The sequence below is a fragment of the Peromyscus maniculatus genome, chromosome 7, assembly GCF_049852395.1.
Source record: "Peromyscus maniculatus bairdii isolate BWxNUB_F1_BW_parent chromosome 7, HU_Pman_BW_mat_3.1, whole genome shotgun sequence".
NCBI classification, from domain to species: Eukaryota; Metazoa; Chordata; class Mammalia; order Rodentia; family Cricetidae; genus Peromyscus; species Peromyscus maniculatus.
The window spans coordinates 112,091,759-112,098,188 of record NC_134858.1 but is presented as its reverse complement, the minus strand read 5'-3'; positions in this window follow the sequence as shown (position 1 = coordinate 112,098,188).

Sequence of the window (6,430 nt, the reverse complement as noted above, 5' to 3'; positions counted from 1 at the left end):
ATAATGATTCAATTTTGGATTTTAACTTAATGATAGTATGGAATCCATACATATTCAACAGAAACCACTTTTTGGACCTGGAAGTTGGCTCTTTTCAATAAGTTATATGAGATAGTCAACTATTATTTTAAAAATTTGGATTTATTACTTGAAATTTTCCCAAACATTTGCTAATGTAGCTGTGTTTAGGGCAGCTAAACAAATATACTGTATTTAACAGGGTTAGACACATTTGCAACTGTTCGTAATTTTTATGAAATAAATCATTCTATCAATCAACAGACTGCTGAACTGGCCAGACAATTCTCAAAAGAAAGATAAGTGGCCAATGAGTACTTGAAAAAGTGTTCAACATTCTTAACCATCAGGAAAATGCAAATTAAGACTGCTGTGAGAACCCATCTCACCCCAGTCAGAATGAGCATCATCAAGAAAGCAAATGTCGTGAAGGACTGGGGAGGACAAAACTGTTCTCTGCTACCAAGAGTGCGAACGTGTTAGTCACTATGGAAATCAGTGTGGGGGTTCCTGACACTAGAACTCCATTCGACCACCTACACCATTCCTGGGTATACACAAAGGCCTCTAAGTCAGCGTACCACAGAGACTCTTACACATGTTCCCAATAACCAGGAACTGGAACCAGCCTAGATGTCCACCAACAGATGAACGGGCATAGAAAATGCAGTACATACACACAGTGGAAATTTACTTAACAGTTGCTGTTCTTTTTAGTGAAATCATGATATATGCAGGAAAATGAATGCAACAGAGTATATATAAGGTAAATTCAAATATATAAAGTAAATTCAAATATATATGGTAAATTCAAATATATCAGGTAAATTCGAAAGACGAAGACCATTATGGTCTCTCATATGCAGATCCTAGATTTAAAATTATATAAATGGGGCTAGAGAGAAGGCTCAGTGGTTAAGAACAATTTCTGCTCTTTTATAGGAGCTGAGTTCAGTTCCCAGCACCCACAGAGTAGCTCACAACAAACCTGTAACTCCAGTTCCAGGGTATCCAATGTCCTTTTTTGGTCTCCCCTGACACACGCATACATACATGCGCACACACACACACACACACACACACACACACACACACACACAGAGAGAGAGAGAGAGAGAGAGACAGAGAGAGAGACAGAGACAGAGACAGCAAGATACAGAGAGACAGAGAGAAATACAAAGAAAAAAGTTAAACAATAAAAATTTAACTTTTATGTGTATCTGTACACCACATACATGCCTGCTGCCTGCAGAGGTCAAAAGAGGCCATCAGATTCCCTGGAACAAGTGTTATAGTGTAGCTGTTTGTTATTTTACTTTGTGGCTCTTTGCTATTTTTGGGGGACCCCACCAACCAACTCCCAAATAAATACACATGGAGACTTATTTAAATGCCCAGCCTTAGCTTGGCTTATTTCTAGCCAGTTTTCCTTAACTTAAATGGGATCATTTACCTTTTGCCTCTGGGATTTTTCCTTTTCTTACTTCTGTAATCTTATTTTCACTCTTACTCAGTGGCTGGCTGTGTGGCTGTGTGGCTGGGTGGCTGGGTGGCTGGGTGGCTGGGTGGCTGTGTGACTGGCCCCTTCTTTTCTTGCTCCTTGATCTCTCTTGCTTTTTCTCCATTTATTCTCTGCCTGCCAGCCCCTCCTATCCTTTCTCCTGCCTTGCTATTGGCCATTCAGCTCTTTATTACACCAAGCAGGTGTTTTAGGCAGGCAAAGTAAACAGCTTCATAGAGTTAAACAAATGCAACATAAAAGAATGCAACACATCTTTACATCATTAAAACAAACATTCCACAACATAAACAAATGTAATACATCTTAAAATAATATTCCACCACGTTATAGGTAGTTGTAAACTGCCATGTAGGTGTTGGGAATCAATCCTGGGTACTCTACCAGAGCACCAAGTACCCTTAACCATAAGCCACCAGTCCAGTCCCAGGATAATTTTTAATTTAAGTGTGTGTGTGTGTGTGTGTGTGTGTGTTGTGTGTGTGTGTTATGTGTGTGTGTGTGTGTGTGTGTGTGTGTGTGTGTGTGTGTGTGTGTGTACATAGCTGTATTTGTAGATCCTGAAACTAGAAAGGGCTCATGAGAGGAGGGTGATGCTGAGGGAGATGGGAGGGAGGGAGATGGGAGGGAGGGAGTTGGGAGGAGGGAGATGGGAGGGAGATGGGAGGGAGGGAGATGGGAGGGAGGGCGATGGAGCACACAAAAGCAGAATTGCAGCCTGAGGGAAGAGAGGGAGCCAGCTGAGGGAGAGGGGAATGAAGGAGGCCCAAGTACAATGACATACATGTAAAATGCCACAGTGAAAACCACACTTTGTATGCTGACCTAAACTATTAAGGTAGGGCTGGAGATGTAGGTCAGATGGTAGTGCTTGCCTAGCATACATGAAGCCCTGGGTTGGATCCTCAGCTACACATAAAACCTAGTTGATGGCACACACCACTAATCCCAGCACCCTGAAGGAGGACCAGAAGTTCAGGGTTACCTCTGGCTACACAGCAACTGAGTTTGAGGCCAGCCTAGACTACATGAGACTCGGTAGCAAATAAAAATAAAAATAAAATAAAAAATAAAAAATTAACTTAGTCCAGCAAGATGGCTCAGCCAGGAAAGGTGTGAAACCTCACAAGCCAGTGGACCTGAGTTGAATCCTTGGAACTCATAGCGGTAGGAGAGAACTGACTCCTAAAAGTTAACCTCTGTTCTCGGTTGCGGAATAACCTTTTTGTACACTGTGAGGATGCTGCGGGCTGCAGAAATATGAAGTAGGGAGTCAGCTGACTGTGACAAAGCCACACCTGGAAGAAGCCAGGCCCTTCCAGAGGTAAAGCCAGGGCTCAAGGAGTCTTGGTGATGCTGGCTTTGAATATCAGCCGTTTCCTGCTATGAATTTCTCGTGTGCTAGTGTAGCTTTTCCATTCCTAGAACAGTGTGTTTGATCATCCATTGGGCACAATTTCCCCTATACAATAAAAGTATTTGGATATATATCTCACAATTGTGCTAACAGCAGTCACAGCCAGACCCCTAATTTCAGGCCTTTCTGTAATTATCGTTATTAGCAACACCAGCTAGGGCCATCTCTGGACAGAAGGATTTTATCTGAGATACCTCTCAGACTTTCTAAGGACAGACTGTAGATAAGACAAGCATCCAGACCACCTGCTAGTCTCCTAAATTAAGGTATGGAGACAACCACCAAGGCCAAAAGGATGTTAGGCACAAACCTTTGCTTCTTGTGGAAATTAACCTTAACCCTTCTTTCTCTCATATCCCAAAATGGTACCTCTAGATTTCCCCTTTAACAACTAACTCAGAACAAAAGGGCCTTCACATACCAGATGCATCAAGCTATGACACAGGCTTCCTGGCTACTGAGCAGACTTACCCTGCCCGAGCAGAAAGAGGCAGAGCCAGAGAATTGTGGATTATATGTGTATTTAAACTGGACTGGGGAGAGACAAAGATGGAAGGAACTTAGAACAATGAGAGGACAGGAGAGGAAGGGACAGAGAGGAGCTAAGGATGAGAACAGAATTGAAGCTGTGTAGAGAGATTTTGACTCAGAAGAATAAAGTGAATGGACTAAAGGGATTTGTATACATAGATTTATTTGAGAATCACAGATTAATTAATCCGCTGCTCATAGCGTCTCTTCTGGAACTCTGGGAGAAGACTTAGAGGGGTTGGACCCCAACAGTCTTTGTTATGAGGATGTGTCACCTGATTGGTTTAATAAGAATCTGAACAGCTAATAGTTAGGTAGGATTTCCAGGCAGAGAGGATGCTGGGGAAAAGGTAGAGAGGCCAGGAGACACAGAATAAACAAAATAAGCAGGATGGGCAGTACAGAGTAAAGGTAATAAAGTCATGAGGCAGAAAGTAGATTAATAGAAATGTGTTAATTTATAAGAACTAGTGAGAAACAAGCCTAAGCTATTGGCCAAGCTTTCATATTAATAATAAGTCTCTGTGTCATTATTGGGGAACCGATGAAAAAGTCTCACTACAATCCTCCATATGCACAGTGTGTCATGCACACACCCACACCCATACACACACTAATAAGAATACATTTTCATTTAAAAGTTCGATATTTTAAATTCATGGGTTTCCAGAGCCCCTGTACTGGTGATACAGTGAAGAACACACACCTGCAAATGAGAAGGTCCCTTCATAAATGGGCGGTGGGGAAAGGTGTCCTGAGCACCACAGTATTTGTGCTGAATGAGACCCAATGTTTGGGGAGGCCCTCAGGTTTACACTTTAGAGTGAGAGATAAACCAAAGAGCAACCAGGCAAATACACAGACAAACAAATACAGAAATATTTAAAGGAGTTGGGGAAGAACACAAGAAACAGTGTTAGGAAAGGTAAAGAAGGAGTCTGAGGTTTCGTTCCATAGAATGGATGAAGGAGCTCTTTAAATGGATGAGACATCAGAATTTAGCAAAGTTCAAGCTACGTTCCCAATCGGCATGCTCCATTTCCACCAGCAGAGGGCGACAAAAAGCAAAGGACTGATAAAGAGGCCTGTGGGCTGGTGTGTTGATTCACTGTGCAAGGGAAGGCCAGAGCCCTACAAGGGAAAGAAAAGGCTGAGGGGTCAGCTGCCTCTGTGAGTACTTTAGTGCAGAACAGTTTGACCACTTTGGGTGGGAGAGGGAGTTAGCTTCTAGTTACCTGGGGATGGGAGAGGGTGGGGATTCAGCCTGGAGTTTGGATTAGAGGGAGCTTGGGCACTATTTTGTAACTATTAACAGGAAGCCTTGTCTCAAAGTGCCACCCCAGCTAGCTAGAAATCCACCTTAGGGTGGTTTGTTTTCTTTCCTTTTTTCTCTACTGATTACTTTCAGTTCTTAGAGGCGGGTTCAAAGGTTAAGAGCACTGGCTCTTCTTCCAGAGGACCCAGATTCTGATCTTAGCACCTGCCTGTGGTTCACATTTGTAATTCCAGTTCCGGGGTCCGATGCCCTCCTCTGGTCTGTGAGGACACCTGGCACACAGCGGTGCACAGATACATGCAGGCTAAACACACATACACAATAAAATAATAAACAAATAAGAAAAAATCCAGGTCTTGAAAATGTGAAGCATTGATAAGGGTTAAAAAGTGAAGCAGCCCAGCATAAGTGGCGCACACTTTTAATCCCAGCCTTGGGAGGCAGAGGCAGGGGGATCTCTGTTCCAGGCCAGCCTGGTCTAGCAAGTTCCAGGACAGACAGGGCTGTTACACAGAGAAACCCTGTCTCAAAAGACCAAAAAAGAAAATAAAAAGTTAAACAAGGGCCAGGGGTTGGCTCAGCAAGCAAAGGTGCTTGCTATACAAACCTGCCCAGGTGAGTTCAGAGCCCCAGCACCCACATACAAGCTAGAGAGATGCAGTAGTGCTTGTATCTGAATTCCCTCCCTACTGCTCTGGGAAGGTCAGAGGTAGAGACAAACAAGCCATAAACTCGTGGGCCAGCTAAAGCAGTGGACAGGATGACCCTATCACAAACAACGTGAAGACCGTCTGAAGCTAACACAACTCTGACCTCTACATGAATGCTGTAGTGTACGCACACCTATACTCACACACAGGAACATTTACACACACAGCACACATGCATATCCTACTGCAAACCACTCATATACCAAGTGAAAAAACAAGACCAGATGTGGTATACACCTATAACCCGAGCACTCTGGAGGTAGAGCCAGGAGACTCCCAAGTTCAAAGTCATCCTCAGCTCCATAGTGAGTTCCAAGCCAGCCTGGGCTACTGCATGAGATCCTGTTCCAAAGCAGAAAAACCAAAGCAACTGGTCAGGCGATGGCGCACACCTTTAGCCCTAGCACTCAGGAGGCAGAGACAAGCAGATCTCTGTGAGTCTGAGGCCAGGTTTACATAGTGAGACCCTGTCTCACATACACTTCTCCCACAAAAGGAAGCAACTCCAACAATGAAAAATGTGAATCAGAATCCCTTCTGCTGCATTCCTGCCCAACCCGCTTCCACAGGTAGCAAAGTTGGTTAGTTTCTGGTCATCTTCCTTGTATTTAAAATTATTTTTTTATTTATGTGTATGTGTGTGTTTATGTGAACCATGTGCATGCAGGTACCCACATAAGCCAGTAGAGGGCATCAGATCTCTGGAACTAGAGTTATAGGTAGTTGTGAACTGCCCAGTGTGGGTGCTGGGAACCAAACTGAGGTCCTCTGTAAGAACAGTAGACACTCATAACAGCTGAGCCATCTCTCCAGACACCTTTCTTGTGTTTCTCTAATAGAGACACAGAAATGTGTGTTCATTGGTGTGAGCACACACATGTGGGCTGAGAAGTACATTAGAAGCTTTGGTGCTGGGAATGTTATCTTGGTGTTGGTTATATGTGGTCATTTTGTGATAT